The 18806-nt window shown below is 46.6% G+C and overlaps 1 pseudogene; it reads left to right on the top strand.

Moving 5' to 3' along the window:
* The first annotated feature begins 161 nt into the window (after positions 1–161).
* LOC119960914 lies at positions 162–15437 on the top strand (annotated as a pseudogene).
* The last annotated feature ends 3369 nt before the right edge of the window (positions 15438–18806 follow it).

Raw genomic sequence — 18806 nt, 5'->3', positions numbered from 1 at the left:
GAGTGAGAGAGTTCCAGTGAACTGACTGTGGAAAAAGTTTCAACTAGTTACACAGCCTGAAAAAACATCACACCATTCACAGTGAGGAGAGACAGTGCACATGTTCTGTGTGTACACAAAGCTTCCACTGATTGTCCAATCTGGAGAGACACGAGGAGACCCAAAACATGGAGAAACCGTGGAAATGTGGAGACTGTGGGAAGGGATACAGATCCCCATCTGAGCTGGAGATTCATCGACGTAGTCACACTGGGGAGAGGCCATTCACCTGCTCTCAGTGTGGGATGGGATTTATTGACTTCTCCACCCTGCAGAAACATCAGCGAGTTCACACTGGGGAGAGGCCATTCACCTGCTCTCAGTGTGGGAAGGGATTCACTCAGTCATCCCACCTGCAAAGACATCGGCGAGTTCACACTGGGGAGAGGCCATTCACCTGCTCTCAGTGTGGGAAGGGATTCATTCAAGCATCCCACCTGCAAATACATCAGCGAATTCACACTGGGGAGAGGCCGTTCACCTGCTCTCAGTGTGGGAAGGGATTTATTGATTTATCCACCCTGAAGATACATCAGCGAATTCACACTGGGGAGAAGCCATTCACCTGCTCTCTGTGTAGGAAGGGATTTATAGATTCATCCACTCTGCGGAAACATCAGCGAGTTCATATTGGGGAGAGGCCATTCACCTGCTTTCAGTGTGGGAAGGGATTTATTGATTCATCCACTCTGACGTCACACCAGCGAGTTCACACTGGGGAGAGGCCATTCACCTGCTCTCGGTGTGGGAAGGGATTCATTTATTCATCCACCCTGCAGACACACCAGCGAGTTCACACTGGGGAGAGGCCATTCATCTGCTCTCAGTGTGGGAAGGGATTCACTTGGTTATCCAACCTGCAGACTCACCAGCGAGTTCATACTGGGGAGAGGCCATTCACTTGCTCCCTCTGTGGGAATGGATTCACACAGTTATCCAGTCTGCAGACACACCAGCGAGTTCACACTGGGGAGAAGCCATTCACCTGCTCACAGTGTGGGCAGAGATTCCGTGCTTTATCCAGTCTGCGGAGCCATCAGCGAGTTCACATTGGGGACAAGTCATTCACCTGCTTTCAATGTGGAGAGAGATTTGGTGCTTTATCCAGCCTGCAGACACATCAGCGAATTCACACTGGGGAGAAGCCATTCACCTGCTCTCAATGTGGGAAAGGATTTATTGATTCATCCATCCTGCGGAAACATCAGCGTGTTCACACTGGGGAGAAGCCTTTCACCTGCTCCCTCTGTGGGAATGGATTCACACAGTTATCTGCTCTGCAGACACACCAGCGACTTCACACTGGGGAGAGACCATTCACCTGCTCTTAGTGTGGGAAGGGAATTGCATGGAAACATAGAAAATAGGAGCAGGAAGAGGCCATTTTGCCCTTTGCGCCTGCTCTGCCATTCATCATGATCATGGCTTATCATCCAACTCAATAGCTTAATCCCGCTTTCCCCTCCATATCCTTTGATCCCTTCGCCCTAAGTGCTATATCTAACTGCTTCTTGAAAACATGCAATGCATTGGCCTCAACTATTTCCTGTGGTGACAAATTCCATAGGCTGCACTACCAGCGGATTCTGTAGTGCCGTGGTTATCACATTGCAGCAGGCCAAGATCGGACATGTGGACATGAGAGCAGGACAGTGAGTTGAAATAGCAAGCGACAGGAGAGTCTGCCACCAGCTTGTCGATGGAGCGAAGGTGTTTTGGAAAGCGGTCACCCAGTCGGCATTTAGTCTCTCCAATGTAGAGTAGATGGCATTGGGATCAGCAAATGAAACAGGCCAGATTGAAGGATGTTTATAGTAATGTGTACTCAAAAGGACAGACACAAACGATACTGTAACTGAATTAGAGGAAATGCCAGAGACTTAACTGAACCAGCTCTGTGGAAAGAAAAAACGGTCTTCCTGATTGAGAAACAGGAAAAGCCACTCCGGGAGATGTGGGAATCCAGGCTCAGTGCGGATTTGCTGTCACCCCTCCTTTCTTATACGTGAGCGGTATTTAGGTTGCAGAACGTTTCACACCAAAACACAGAGGGGTCAAATATTAGCAACACATAATTCTCAATTCTGTTCTATTTAACGATATTTGACTTTGTTTAAAAGCTGACTGTGGTCAAACTCAACAAAGCACCATGGAATTTCTATTAGCCAGTGAAACGCTTTATTTTGTTGGTCAGTCATCTTTGCAATTCTAAGGTGTATATTTCAGAGTTATTCAGTTTGAAATGAAGACGCATGTGACAAATAAATATACTGATGTTAAGTTTTGGATAACCAAACAAATATTGTGGAAAGTTCTTTAAATGTTTCTGTAGGAAGATAAGAATTCTGCGTTAATAATTGAAGAGAGAGCATTGCTCCGTTAGATATTTGCAGATAAGTTCTATTTCATTTGGTCTTCTAAGTTGAGACATCTGTTTTAAAGAAACAGACATGTTCTTGTAATCAGTGACATGGCCTCCCAGCCGAACCATGAGAAGCTGCAGCAAGGCAGTTCAGTTGAACATGGCAGAAGTCCTTCTGCATTGCCAGCGGTTTCTGAAGTGTTGTTGTTGTCACATTCACCTCACACGCAAAAGGTCCCCGGTTCAAGACCGGGTAGAAACATGAAGTACTTCTCATTTTGTGTGAGGAATATTTGCACAAAATACATTTTAGTCTTATCTTAGAGTCTTATCTTTTAGTCTAAATCTTAGAGATTTAGTCTTAAATAAGACATTAAAATGTATTCAACAAAATCAGAAGTACTGACTTTTCAAGACACAATGACAAGAAAAAGATTTTCCTATTTTGGAACAGTTCGGATATTAGCAGTTTGTTCATCCACGACAGAAATTAAAAAAAAATATATTTTTATTCTCCTTTTACACATTTTCTCCCAAATTTACATTCAACAAATCATAATCCGAAACGAATGCAATGTCAATCCCCATAGCTATAACAATAATCCCATCCTCCCACCAAACCCCAGACATTAGCCCGCAGCATGTTATCAGGAATCATCCATAGTCACCATTAACACATACAGTCCGTCTCTCTTCCCCCCCCCCCCAACCCTCCCACCCCACCCCCACCAATGTTCGATGTAATCCAATTTTCAAAAGTGCACAATGAATAACGCCCATGAATTGTAGAACCCATCCATCCTTCCCCTCAGTTCAAATTTGACCTTTTCAAGCATCTGGAATTCAAACAGGTGCCCCCCACCCCCCGCCAGCCAGGGCACAGGGTGGAGAGGTTCATCTCCACCCTAACTGGATCTGCCTTCGGCCGATCAACGAGGCGAAGGCTACAGCATCTGCCTCCGTGCCCGTTTCCAACCCCGGCTGGTCCGATACCGCAAATATGGCCTCCAGTTTCATGTACACCACTTTCGAGATTACCCTAAAAACTTCCTCCCATTAATCTTCCAGCTTTGAACAGGACCAAAACATATGAACGTCGTTTGCAGGACCCCCCCCCCCCCCCCCCCCCCGCAAAGTTCACACACATCTTCTACCCCCTCAAAGAGCCGGTTCACCCTCGCCCTTGTAAGGTGTGCTCTATACACCAACTTCAGCTGTATCAGCCCCAAATCCGCACAGGAGGTGGAGGCGTTCACCCTTCGGAGCACCTCACACGAGAACCCCTCCTCCAAACCCTCTCCCAACTCTTCCTCCCAATTTGCCTTGATCCCTTCCAGCGACACCTTTTCCTTCGCCAAAATAAACCGTCGATATTACCCCCTTCTCCAGTCCCCCTGTCGTCAGCACCTCCTCCAGCAATGTGGAAGCCCATCCACAACAGAATTTAATTGGTTTACATATGCAGCTGAACATTTTAATCACCATCTCAAACATGTATAAATGTACGACAAATGCAACTTACTGCGGATGCTTCAAACAGAAACAGAAAATACTGGATAATCTCAGCAGGTCTGGCTGCCTCTCTAGAGCGAGATGGCAGCTGTCGTTTTGAGTCTGGGTGACTGTCAAAGCTGGACAACTGGAAATAGGGTCAGATTTAGAGTAGTGGGGGTGGGGTGGTGTGAACCATTGGGCCTCGAAGGTGGGCCAGCAATAGGTGGAGACTGACAAAAATGTCTTGGACAAAAGGAAAAAGGGAATGTAAATGGGTGTAATCAACGCTGAGAACTGATAATAGAATTTACAGTGCAGAAGGAGGCCATTCAGCCCATTGACTGCACCGGCCCGTGGAAAGTGCACCATACTTAAGCCCATGCCTCCACTCTATCTCCTTACCCAGTAACCCACCTAACCTTTTTAGACACTAAGGGCAATTTAGCATGGCCAATCCGCCTTATTGGCACATCTTTGGACTGTGGGAGGAAACCGGAGCACCCGGAGGAAACCCACACAGACATGGGGAACTTTAAATTCCAGATTTTATTAATTGAATGGATTGGAGCCGATATCCCCAGAACATTCTCCTGTCTCTCTGGGTGATTAATGCAGTGACAATGTCACTGGGTCAGTGTCTCCCCCCTGGTCTCTCTGAGGTTGTTTATGGAGAGAAGCCGGAAGCGGTGGACAGTGAGAGTTGAGAATGTTCATTAGAATATACAGTGCAGAAGGAGGCTATTCGGCCCATCAAGTCTGCACCAACCCACTTAAACCCTCACTTCCACTCTATCCCCGTAACCCAATAACCCCTCCTAACCTTTTTGGTCACTAAGGGCAATTTAGCATGGCCAATCCACCGAACCTGCACACCTTTGGACTGTGGGTGGAAACCGGAGCACCCGGAGGAAACCCACACAGACACGGGGAAAACGTGCAGACTCCACACAAACAGTGACCCAAGCCGGGAATCGAACCTGGGACCTTGGAGCTGTGAAGCAACTGTGCTAACCACTGTGCTACCGTGCTGCCCCATAGTAGCATATTATGAGATTAGAATGCGGTAATGGCAGAACAAAAGTAAGTAATGTGTCAGAGGACAACGGGGCGGATTTCTCAAGAGGGATGGGATGGGGGGGGGGGGGGGGGGGGGGGGTTTGCAATGGTGAGGGTAAAACATGAAAATGGAAGCAATGAAAATAAGTTGATGGAAATAAGCATGTGGTGAAGGGGGAGGAAGATGTTCACAGTCTGCAGTTGTTGAACTGAATGTTCAGTCCAGAGGGCTGTATCATGCCTAATCGGAGGATGAGGTGCGTTTCCTAGGCTTTGTGCTGTGCTTCAGGGGAACATTGCAGCAGGCCAAGGTTGGACAAGTGGACCTGAGAGCAGGACAGTGAGTTGAAATAGCAAGTGACAGGAGGGTCTGGCTCCAGCTTGTGGATGGAGCGAAGGTGTTTTGCAAAGCGGCCACCCAGTCGGCATTTAGTCTCTCCAATGGAGGTTAGACCACATTGGGAGCAGCAAATGCAACAGGCCAGATTGAAGGATGTCTGAAAGTAATGTGTACTCAAAAGGACAGACACAAACGATACTGTAACTGACTTTCATAGATTTCATAGAATTTACAGTGCAGAAGGAGGCCATTCGGCCCATCGAGTCTGCACCGGCTCTTGGAAAGAGCACCCTACCCAAGGTCAACACATCCACCCTATCCCCATAAACCAGTAACCCCACCCAACACTAAGGGCAATTTTGGACACTAAGGGCAATTTAGCATGGCCAATCCACCTAACCTGCACATCTTTGGACAGTGGGAGGAAACCGGAGCACCCGGAGGAAACCCACGCACACACGGGGAGGATGTGCAGACTCCGCACAGACAGTGACCCAAGCCGGACTTAGAGGAAAGAAGACTTAACTGAACCAGCTTTGTGGAAAGAAAAAACAGTCTTCCTGATGGAGAAACCGGAAAAGCCACTGTGGGAATCCAGGCTCAGTGCGGATTTGCTGTCACCCCTCCTTTCTTATACATGAACGGTATTTAGGCTGCAGAATTTTTCACACCAAAACACAGAGGGGTCAAATATACGCAACACATAATTCTCAATTCTCTTCCATTTAATTATATTTGACTTTGTTTAAAAGCTGACTGTGGTTAATCTCAACAAAGCACCATGGGATTTGTATTACCCAGTGAAACACTTTCTTTTGTTGGTCAGTCAATGGTGTATATTCCAGAGTTCAGAGTTATTCAATTTGAAATGAAGACACGTGTAATAAATAGATATACTGATGTTAAGCAATGAATAACGAAACAAGTATTGAGTGTCCTGACGCCGACTCTGAGTATCACGCACCACCCCCAATTCGGCCGCCATCGAGGTGAGCTGCTTCTTGTGCTCTCCCATCGTCTCCTCCACCTTCTGGCTCACCTGGTTCTGAGCCTCCAGCCTCGTTTCCAAGCGGTTGATCCCCGCCTTAATCGGGTCTACTATCCTTGCCAGGTCCGCCCAAGTCTCCTTCCTCTGCTGGGTGAACCTCTTGTTCAAGACGTCCACTAGCTTCTCCATCGACCACTGAGCCGGTAGAGCCGGACACTTACCCTCCGCCATCTTACCCCATGTCGCAGGCACAGCTTCTCGCAACTGCTCCTTCCTTTTAAAACCACACCAGGTCCACAAAACCTTCCACTGGTGGGACACCCTCTCCTTCCACCTCTCCTGCACCTCAACAAATCCACCAGTTAGATGGAGAAAATATCAAAAAACACTGGCAGGAGACACCAAATGTGCGACCACTCACACCATGGCCGCCACCATAAGTCCATAAATTATTATAAGTGGAGTCTCCAGAACTGATCCCTGTGGCACACCACTCATCACATTCCCCCAATCAGAAAAATACCCATTTATGCCTACCCTGTTTCCCATTGGTTAGCCAATCTTCAGTCCATGCCAATATGTTACGCCTGATTTACAGATATTTCTGGAATGTTACTTGATTCCTCTGTAGTGAAGATTGATGCAAATACCTGTTCCATTCATTTGCCATCTCCTTACTTTCCATTGTTAATTTGCCAGACTAGCTTTCTAGAGAATCAACACTCATTTGAATTATTCACAAACACAAATATCTATTGAAACTCTATCTGTCTTTATATTTCTAGCCAGTTTTCCTCCTTATTAATATTTTTGTGTTGATAGTCTTTTCTTTAAATTCTGCCCAATGTTCTGACCTGCTATCCGCCTTTGCGCTGTTACATGCTTTTGAGAAAATCATTGAAATGTCTTTAACTTTTTTAGTTAAAGACAGATGCTGGGTCCTCCCCTTGGAATGTTCTATTCTCACGAGAATGTATATTTTCTGTGTATACTGAAATATCTCTTTCAATGTCTGCTACTGAATCTCTATTGACCTGACACACAAGCTCATTTGAAAGTTCATTTTAAGCTAGCTCTGCTTTGATACCCTCATAATTGCTCTTATTGAAGCTTAACTTACTCGTCTTGGACTCAATCTTCTTCCCCTCAAACTGCATGTCAAATTCAGTCATATTATGATCGCTGTTACCTGGGGATGTCTTCACCATGAGGTTATCAATTAATCCTTATTGCACAATACCCAGTCTGGTATAACCTGCCCTCTGGCTCCAAAATGTGCTGATTTTAGAAACTATTGCAAGAACATTCTGTGAACTCCTCACCTATGCTACCTTTGACCACCTGATTTTCTGGTCTATAAGTAGACTAAAATCCCCCTTGATTATCGCTGTACCTTTTCTGACAAACTCCCATTATTACATAGAACATATAGTGCAGAAGGAGGCCATTCGGCCCATTGAGTCTGCACCGACCCACATTAAGCCCTCACTTCCACCCCACAACCCAATAACCGCTCCTAACCTTTTTGGTCACTAAGGGCAATTTATCATGGCCAATCCACCTAACCTGCACGTCTTTGGACTGTGGGAGGAAACCGGAGCAAACACATGCCGACACGGGGAGAACGTGCAAACTCCGCACAGACAGTGACCCAGTGGGGAATTGAATCTGGGACCCTGGCGCTGTGAAGCCACAGTGCTAACCACTTGTGCTACCGTGCTGCCCCATTATCTCTTCCTTTACACTCTGTCCTACTGTGTCGTTACAATTAGGAGGTCTGCACACCACTCCCAGAAGTAAATTCTTGCCTTTAGCATTTTTCATCTCAAACCAAACCACTCCTACATCCTCGTTTCCTGAGCTTAGATCATCCTTGTCTAATGTGCTAACACCATCAACAATTCCACCTTTTCCTAGATTTCTGACCTTCCTAAATGTCACATACACTACAATATTCAGCTCCCACCACCTTTTGAAGGGAAATGAGAGCTGGGCAATAATGTTGGACTGGCCAGCGACACCCACATGCCATGATTGAATATAAAAAAATTCAGGTCCCAATCTGTGTCTCTGAATGGCCATCAGATCGTACTTACTTATTTCTATAGGTGTTGTCAATTCATCAGTTTTGTTTCAAATGCTACTTGTGTTTTGATACAGATCTTTAGTTTTGTCCTTTTATTATTTTTGTAGCATTTATCTGATGTAATTTTAAATGTGTTCTCTCTGTCTCTTCCTGCCTCAGTCTGTTTATCATTTCCCATATTCTTATCTTTTTCTCTGGTCTTACGCTTTGCTTTATCATATCTTCCAAAACAAATCAGAAAAGATCCAACAATGGAACAGTCGGTAACAGGACATCAATCTGTCTCCTCCTATCTTGGAGAAATCAAGGACTGGAACACTGTCATTAACACAAAGCTAATTTAATTAATCTATGTACAGAATATTAAACTCCGGCTGAGTCATGGGAATGATTAACATCAACTGAAACAAACTCCAACTGTCAGAACGAATATGGTTCAGTCCTGGATGTGATTAACAGCAGCAATAACAGAATCCAACCCCTTGTGAACTCGCTAGTGTTTCTGCAGGGTGAATGAATGAGTGAATCCTTTCCCACACACAGAGCAGATGAACACTCCCTCCCTGGTGTGAATGCGCTGGTGTTTCAGCCGGAGGGAATGCTGAGTGAATCCCTTCCCACACACGGAGCAGGTGAATGGCCTCTCTCCAGTGTGACTGCGCTGGTGAATCAGCAGATCCATTTTGCCTTTGAAGCTTTTCTCACAGGCGGAACATTTAAAAGGTCTCGTATCAGAGTGAACACGTTGGTGTGAGGCGAGTTGGGCAGACTGAGTGAATCCCTTCCCACGTTCAGAGCAGATGAACTGTCTCACCCCAGTGTGAATGCGCTGGTGTCTCAGCAGGGTGGATGACTGAGCGAATCCCTTCCCACACACAGAGCAGGTGAATGGTCTCTCCCCAGTGTGAACCCGCTGATGATGCAAGTTTGCATAACTGAGCGAATGTCACCCCACACTCAGGACAGGCAAATGGTTTCTCTCCAGTGTGAACTCGCTGGTGTGTCAGAAGGTTGAATAACTGATTGAATCCCTTCCCACACTCAGTGCACGTGAATGGTTTCTCCTCATTATGAATTTGTTGGTCTGTCAAAAGGCTGAATAGCTGAGTGAAACCCTTCTCACACTCAGAGCAAGCGAATGGCCTGAGTATCCCCAGTGTGAATTCGCTGGTGTGTCAGAAGATTAAATTTTTTTTAAAGCTCTTCTCAGAACATTTAAAAGGTCTCATGTCAGAGTGAACAAGTTGGTGTGCAGTCAGATGTGTTATTCGAGTGTATCCCTTTCCACACTCGGAACAGGTGAATAGTCTCTCCCTGGTGTGACTGTTGATCTGTTTCCAGCTCAGGCGGGTAACTGAATCTCTTCCCACAATCCCCACATTGCCACAGTTTCTCAATGGTGCTGCCGTCCTTGTGTCTCTCCATTTTGGATGATCAGTTGAAGCTTCCTCCACACACAGAACACGTGTACGGTTTCTCCTCACTGTGAGGTTGTGGTGTTTTTCAGGCTGTGCAACTGGTTAAAGCTCTTTCCACAGTCAGTTCACTGGAACACTCACTCAGGGGGGTGTGTGTGTCATAGAACAGTACAGCACAGAACAGGCCCTTCGGCCCTCGATGTTGTGCCGTGCATTGTCCGAAACCAAGATCAAGCTATCCCACTCCCTGTCATTCTGGTGTGCTCTATGTGCCTATCCAATAACCGCTTGAAAATTCCTAAAGTGTCCGACTCCACTATCACAGCAGGCAGTCCATTTTGCACCCTGCCCACTCTCTGAGTAAAGAACCTACCTCGGACATACCTCCTATATGTCCCACCCTGAACCTTATAGTTATGCCCCCTCGTAACAGTAACATCTACCCGAGGAAATAGTCTCTGAACGTCCACTCTATCTATCCCCCTCATCATCTTATAAACCTCAATTAAGTCACCTCTCATCCTCCAGTCTTTGTGCTTTTCCAGTCACACTGAAATCTTTTCCCACAGACAGAACAAACATTTCTCCTTCCACATTCAAAAGTTGATGAAATTCAGGTCCTGATCAATTGAGTAACAGTCAGATCTTGATGTGATGATTGATTTGAGTTTCCTGTCTGTCAATCCATTCCTTGTAACCCTGTAAAACCGGTTTACACAGGTCAGAATTCAGAACAGATAATTCTCGTTCCTGGGGAGTAATTGTTTCTATTGTTTTCTAAAGCTGCAAATCGCAGTCCGACACACTTTCCCTTTCCGATAAACTCACCACAATGGTTTCAAGGTCATTAATACTGAGCCATGATGTGGAGATGCCGGCGTTAGAACATAACAGCGCAGTACAGGCCCTTTGGCCCTCGATGTTGCGCCGTCCTGTGAAACCCCTCTAAAGTCCCTCTACACTATTCCCTTATCGATAAAATAAATTTTGAGTACCCAATTAATTTTTTCCAATTATGGGGAAATTTAGCATGGCCAATCCACCTATCTTTTTGGGTGGTGGAGGCAAAACCCACACAAACACAGGGAGAATGTGCAGACTCCACACGAACAGTGACCCAGAGCCAGGATCGAACCTTGGCACAGTGAGGCAGCAGGGCTAAACCACTGCACCACCGTGCTGCATTGGACTGGGGTGAGCACAGTAAGAAATCTTACAACACCAGGTTAATGTCCAATAGGTTTGTTTCAAACACCTGAGGAAGGAGCTGCGCTCCGAAAGCTGGTATTTGAAACAAACCTGTTGGACTTTAACCTGGTGTAAGATTAATACTGAGTGCAGCTTTGAATTCCAGATTATTCACTGAATTTAAATTCTACCACCTGCATTATCAAATCCATCAGTGTGAGTGCAGGATAGAAATCCTCCCCATTCTCTCCTCCTGCTCCAGGATCAGTAAAGTGAGTTAAAGATAATTTCTCCTGAACAAATCCATTGCTGCATTTCCTTCCTGAAGCCACATTTGTCCACTGAGGCCTGGCACCGGGAGAAAGCGGCAGCTGCCGTTGTGTTGGGTGTTGAGGCGGTGCGGCTAGTTTGTTATTGGGGATGTTGAGGCCCCCACTGGGTGTTTGTGAAGCCTCCCCTCCCACCCACTGCCCCTAACGCTGCCTCCGCTTATCCGCCTCCTTCCCGCCTGAAGATGAGACAAACAAGCGTCTGTCCCTGGACATGAGCCGCACTGCGCATGCTCCACATCACAATGCCTGGGGAGTGATTGACGGCAGTACTGGTCCAAAAGGAAGAGGGGGCGGAACTGGGGGACCGAGCGGGAGCGGCTGGTCCTCCAACCAATCGGAGTGAATGAGGGGCGGATGTGACTGAAGCATGCGCAGTGTAGGTAATGGCGATCGGGAGAAGCTTTTATCTCGGATTACACAAAGGGTAAGAGGAATATTGTGGAACGCGGGAGCGATGGATCTGGCTGGTGGGTGGAAAAGTTTTCTAAACATGTTGTGCAAGCCCATACCCGGAAAAACCGCTTCCTGGTTCCCCCATTTCACGGAGCGGGTCCGCGAGGGTCCAATGATCGGTTCGGGGTAACGACCGCCATCTTTACTCGGGACAATGAGCAGCAGAGCGCATGTGCGGCCGCCATGTTTGTTGGGGGCAACATTTTCAATGACTGGGAGAAGCTTATTCCACATTGCTCAGAATGGAGACAACCTGGCCAGCAAACTGCATTAACCTTTGGCTTGGGTACTTGGCCTCCCATTACCGCGTTTTGCACAAACCTAGATATCAAATTGCTGATCAGAGTAGCAAAGAGAAGTGAAGAAACAAGCAAATTCTGCTCTCTGGATCCCACTAACTCAACGGATATCTGCCCCCATGTGCGGCTCTGTTCAGTCACAGAAAGACCCATGTCAAAGTCACAATCCTGTGATGGCACAGTGGCGTAGTGCTCAGCGGTGTTGCCTATGGCGCTGAAGATCTGGTATCGATGCTGGTCCCGGGTCACTGTCTGTGTGGAATTCGCACATTCTTCCCGTGTCTGCATGGGTCTCACCTCCACACCCCAAAGATGTGCTGGGTAGGTGGATCGGCCACGCTAAATTGCAGCCTAAATTGGAAAAAAATAATTGGTCACTCGAGATTTATTTTTAAAAATGATTGTCTCTTTCCTAATGTTCATAATTGAAAAGGGTGGTTCCCCAGGAGATGTGTGACATTTCACGGCAATTAAATTAATAATGGACAGAGATATGTCTAGTGCTGTTATATGGTACAGATTAGATATATTATTTACCGTTCTGTAATAAAGTAAACGTATTATTATTTCAGGCCTTGAAATACAAGACTGTAGCTACGTTATAGATTTCCAGTCATCTCTTCCCTCAGAGGGTTGTTAATCTTTGGATTTCTCTTCCACAGGGACCAGTTGTATCTGGGGGTCATTGAATATATTGAAGCACAAGTTTGACAGATATTGTATTGACAATGGAGTTAAGGGTTATGGGGAACAGATAGGAAAATAGAGTGAAAGCTGAGATGAGGGATCTGGTGTGATCTGATCTGGTGATCTGATCTGGTGAAGCTTTGGAATTCTCTACCCCAAAGGAATGTGCAGCCTCAGTCATCAGGTATGTTCAAGACAAATATTGATAAGTTTCTAGATATTGAAGTTATCGAGGGATATGGGGATCGTGTGGAGAAAATGGTGCCGAGAGAGATCGGCCAAGGATCTCATTGAATGGTTGAGCAGACTCGGTGGGCCGAATGGCCTACTCTTGCTCCTATTATAATCTCTGTGTCCTGGTCAGGAAGCAGTGAGCTGAGCTTGGATCTGTCAATCAACATGAATCAGCCCTTCAGGAGAATTGGGAGGGTGAATATTAGATACAGCAGAGTGAGAATGGAGGGAGATTGTGTGGGATGGAGATTTACAGCTTTTGGAGAACAAGATGTTGGGAATGGACTTTCCAATTAAATACTAATTTGATGTCAATTATCCAGTAGAAGTCACTGAGACATAAAGGGGTTACAGGTGGCACTATTTGTTCATGGAGATTTGTGTGTGAAGTTGGATCAAAGAAACAAAGGTGTTTGTGGAGAAGCAGAGCTCTTGTCTCCTTTATTCTGCAGCAACGAGCAACACAGTAACACAAGTGGACAGCACTGTGGCTTCACAGTGCCAGGGTCCCAGGTTCAATTCCCCGCTGGGTCACTGTCTGTGCAGAGTCTGCACGTTCTCTCCCTTGTCTGCGTGGGTTTCCTCCGGGTGCTCTGGTTTCCTCCCACAGTCCAAAGACGTGCACATTAGGTGAATTGGCCATGCTAAATTGCCCTTAGTGTCCAAAAAGGTTTGGAGGGGTTATTGAGTGATGGGGCTAAGATAGAAGAGAGGGCTTAAGTGCATCGGTGCAGACCCGATGGGCCGAATGGCCTCCTTCTGCACTGTATGTTCTATGTTCTACCCCAGAAGCTTGAACACGAGAGGAAATAATGTTCCATAGAAACTAGAATTGTCTGATCAAAATTTCTATCCTGTACCAACAATGATAACTTTTATAAATTGTTTTTAAAGGATATTGGAAGAGGAGGAATTGCAGACAGAAGTCTCAAACACCACGTCAGACTCATGACAAACTCAAATGATTCCTTCTGATCTGAATATCATCGGTGAGAAGGAGAAATGTTTGTCCGATCTGTCGGCTTCAAAGGATTTTAAACATGAGTGTGATTGGAAAAGCACCGAGACCCACACAACACACACCCGAGTGAGAGTGCTCCAGTGAACTGACTGTGAAGAGAGCTTCAACTATTACACAGCCTGAAAAAACATCACTCCATTCACAGTGAGGAGAGACAGTGCACATATTCTGTGTGTAGACAAGGCTTCCACTGACTGTCCAATCTGGAGAAACATGAGGGGACCCAAAACATGGAGAAACCGTGGAAATGTGGGGACTGTGGGAAGGGATACAGATTCCCATCTGAGCTGGAGATTCATCGACGCAGTCACACTCGGGAGAGGCCGTTCACCTGCCCTCAGTGTGGGCAGGGGTTCACTCGGTTATCTAACCTGCAGGCACACCAGCGAGTTCACACTGGGGAGAAACCATTCACCTGTTCTCAGTGTGGGAAGGGATTAATTGATTTGTCCAGCCTGCAGACACACCAGCGAGTTCACACTGGGGAGAAGCCATTCACTTGCTCTCAGTGTGGGAAGGGATTAATTGATTTGTCCAGCCTGCAGACACACCAGCGAGTTCACACTGGGGAGAAGCCATTCACTTGCTCTCAGTGTGAGCAGAGATTCTGTGCTTTATCCAACTTGCGGAGACATCAGCGACTTCACACTGGGGAGAGGCCATTCACCTGCTCTCAGTGTGGGAAGGGATTCCATACTTTATCCAACCTGCAGTCACACCAGTGAGTTCACACGAGGGAGAGACCATTCATCTGTTCTCAGTGTGGGAAGGGATTTTTTGATTCATCCACTCTGTGGAAACACCAGCGAGTTCACACTGGGGAGAGGCCATTCACCTGCTCTCAGTGTGGGAAGGGATTCATTGATTCATTCACCCTGCAGAGACACCAGCAAATTCACACTGGGGAGAGGCCATTCAACTGCTCTCATTGTGGGAAGGGTTTCAGTGATTTATCCACCCTGCAGAGACATCAGCTAATTCACACTGGGGAGAGGCCATTCACCTGCTCTCAGTGTGGGAAAGGATTTACTCGAGTATCCAGCTTGCAGACACACCAGCGAGTTCACACTGGGGAGAGGCCATTCAGCTGCTCACAGTGTGGGAAGGGATTCCGTGCTTTATCCAACCTGCGGATCCATCAGCGAGTTCACACTGGTGAGCGCCCGTTCACCTGCTCTCAGTGTGGGAAGGGATTCACTCAGTCATCCAGTCTGCAGACACATAAGCGCGTTCACACTGGGGAGAAGCCATTCACCTGCTCTCAGTGTGGGCAGAGATTCCGAGCTTTATCCGCCCTGCGGAACCATCAGCGAGCTCACACTGGGGAGAGGCCATTCACCTGCTCTCAGTGTGGGAAGGGATTCACTAGGTTATCCAGTCTGCGAAGCCATCAGCGAGTTCACACTGGGGAGAGGCCATTCACCTGCTCTTAGTGTGGGAAGGGATTACATAGAAACATAGGAGCAGGATGAGGCTATTTTGCCCTTGGCACCTGCTCTGCCATTCATTATGATCATGGCTTATCATCCAACTCCATAGCCTAATCCCGCTTTCCCTTCCATATCCTATGATCCCCTTTGCCCTCAGTGCTATATCCAACTGCTTCTTGAAAACATACAACATTTTGGTCTCAACTATTTCCTGTGGTAACAAATTCCACAGGCTCACCACTCTGCTTGAAGACATTTCTCCTCATCTCTGTCCTAAATGGTCTACCCCGTATTCTCAGACTGCGACCTCTGGTTCTGTACCCTCCCACCATCGGGAAAATCTTTCCTGCATCTCCCCGGTTGAGTCCTGTCAGAATATTATAGGTTTCTCTGTGATCCCTCATTCTTCTGAACTCCAGCGAATACAAACCTAACTGATTCGATCTCTTTTACGTCAGTTCCACCATCCCAGGAATCAGACTGGTAAACCTTCGCTGCATGGGTCTCACCCCCATACCCCAAAGATGTGCAGGGTAGGTGAATTGGCCACACTAAATTGCCCCTTAATTGGGAAAAAAAAATTGGGTACTTTAAATTTAAAAAGAAAAATCATGAATATATCTTGTGAATATCTGGGGTCCTCGCACTGATCCCTGTGGTACCTAGTCACTACCTGCCAATTTGAAAAAGCCCAATTAATTCCTGCTCTTTGTTTCCTGTCTACCTTTTTTAAATAGTGGAGTTACATAAGTCACCCTCCAATCTGCAGGAATTGTTCCCAGAGTCTCTCGAATCCTGGAAGATGACCACCAATGCATCCACTATTTCCAGAGCTACTTCTTTAAGTACTTTGGGATGCAGATGATCAGGCCCTGGGGATTTATCTGCCTTTAATCCCATCAATTTCCCCAACATAATTTCTCTACTAATATATAGAGGGTGGGGTGAGTTAAGGGGAGGTGGTTGAGAGTTAGATATTAGATAGTAGATTTTTTTTTCTAAAAATAAATTTAGAGCACCCAATTATTTTTTCCAATTAAGGGGCAATTTAGCATAGCCAATACACCTAACCTGCCCATCTTTGGGTTGTGTGGGTGAAGCCTACACAGACACGGGGAGAATGCACAAATACAACATGGAGTTATTAAGAGTGTTTAAATTTACAAGGCCAGGTGACTGTAGTTATTGGCCATCTGAAGACCTGGGGTATTTTAAGATAAAAGTTAATTTCAATGTGTTGTGACTCCATGTCAAGTGGGGCTGGAATTGACCACGCACTGGCCCAGGGTGTCATGACACTGCAGATTGACCATTGAGCAGCTGAATGTGGGAAGAGGTGTTCTCGGTCATACCATTTACTGACAGATAGCACAGTCACACTCGAGAGAGACCATTCAAGTACTTTAAGTGAGCCAGGACATTCCAACGGAACATGCCCGAGCTTAAAGATTCAAAGGTTTCATGCATGATCAGCACATTCTTACTGGAGAGAGGCTGTTTAAATGTCCTCTGTGTTGGGAAGAGATTCACTTGTTGATTTAACCTGCTGAGATACCACTGGAAGCACGGTAGCATAGTGGTTAGCACCGTTGCTTAACAGTGCCAGGGTTCCAGGTTTGATTCCCACTTGGGTCACTGTCTGGCGGAGTCTGCACGTTCTCTCTGTGGGTTTCCTCCTACAAGTCCCAAAAGACATAGAACATAGAACATAGAACAGTACAGCACAGAACAGGCCCTTCGGCCCTCAATGTTGTGCCGAGCCATGATCACCCCACTTAAACCCACGTAACCCGCATACCCGTAACCCAACAATCCCCCCATTAACCTTACACTACGGGCAATTTAGCATGGCCAATCCACCTAACCCGCACATCTTTGGACTGTGGGAGGAAACCGGAGCACCCGGAGGAAACCCACGCACACACGGGGAGGACGTGCAGACTCCGCACAGACAGTGACCCAGCCGGGAATCGAACCTGGGACCCTGGAGCTGTGAAGCATTGATGCTAACCACCATGCTACCGTGAGGCCCCATGGTGTTAGGTAATTTGGACATTCTGAATTCTACTTCAGTGTACCCGAACAGGCCCCGGGAATTTTCACAGTAACTTCACTGCAGTGTTAATCTAAGCCTACTTGTGACAATAATAAAGATTATTATTATCCATTTGTGCCTAGAGGGATGGTTTTGTCTATTTATTTCTACTGTACCTCAAAATTTCAGACCAACTCCAATTTCCCTTCTCTGGACTTAGCGATTGGGTCGTGCTTTTGCGTTTCCCTATGGTCCTTCAGTCCCAGTCGACATCGAACAACAACAAAGAAATCTCTCAGCCATTATCTTCAATGGCGGGTATTCTACCCAGGATGCCTCGCGACAGAGACTGTCACGGATACGAAAAGAGACCATTGCGCAGGCGCGGAACTGCCCAGTGTAAGGGACATGCGCAGTGGGAGTGACAGCAAAGAGAAGAATCTTGTTGCTGGTCTCTGCAGCGGGTAAGGTAACTGTGTGCCCGAGAGAGCAATGGGCGCTGTGGGTGGGCCCGAGAGAGCAATGGGCGCTGTGGGTGGGCGGAGAGACTTGATAAACACTCAGTGAAGGCCTCAAACCGCGAATAAGAAACTCTCAACCCTGCGGCACGCTTCCCCGAGCCGCTGTATTTCAGGCCGGGGCCAGGCCCGGGCGAACGGCCGCCATCTTAAAGGAGCAGCAGGGCGCATGCGCGGTGCTCCTTGTCTTGTCAGCAGGAGGAGAGAATGTTGTGAATATTTCTCCTGGATGACTGGGATGGATTCATCAAGATCTGGATACTATTGACTTCTGAATTTTAGTATTAAGTTCCAGGTCATTACCACTCATTGGGTGAAATTTATTCATCACATCCTCACCACCACCCTTACGTCTTGCCCCCAAATTGTAAATCTGTCCTGAAATCATTATATGATCGGATAATGGGGATGTTTCTCTATCTGCCTTGTCCAACCATATCATAAACTATCCAAACCTATCAGAAACTGGTACACCTCTATCAAATCTCCCCTCTGCCATTTGCTCCAAGGAGAACAACCCTCTTATGGACTGACTTGATTAACCCAACAACCCCGTACGCTTCACCCGATGCCGGTGTTTATGTAGTTACATTGTGTACCTTGTGTTGCCCTATTATGTATTTGTTTTATTTTCATGGACTTAATGATCTGTTGAGCTGCTCACAGGAAAATACTTTTCACTGTACCTCGGTACATGTGACAATAAACAAAATCCAAATCCAACCACCAACCTAACATTGCAACTATAATCCCTCATCCCTGGAAACATTCTGGTAAATCTCCTTTGCACTGTCTCAAGGACCGTCACATCCTCCAGACTGTGTGG

Source organism: Scyliorhinus canicula, unplaced genomic scaffold (assembly GCF_902713615.1).
Source record: "Scyliorhinus canicula unplaced genomic scaffold, sScyCan1.1, whole genome shotgun sequence".
Lineage (NCBI taxonomy): Eukaryota > Metazoa > Chordata > Chondrichthyes > Carcharhiniformes > Scyliorhinidae > Scyliorhinus > Scyliorhinus canicula.
The sequence above is the reverse complement of the archived record's forward strand: the minus strand, read 5'-3'. Positions and strand labels throughout refer to the sequence as shown.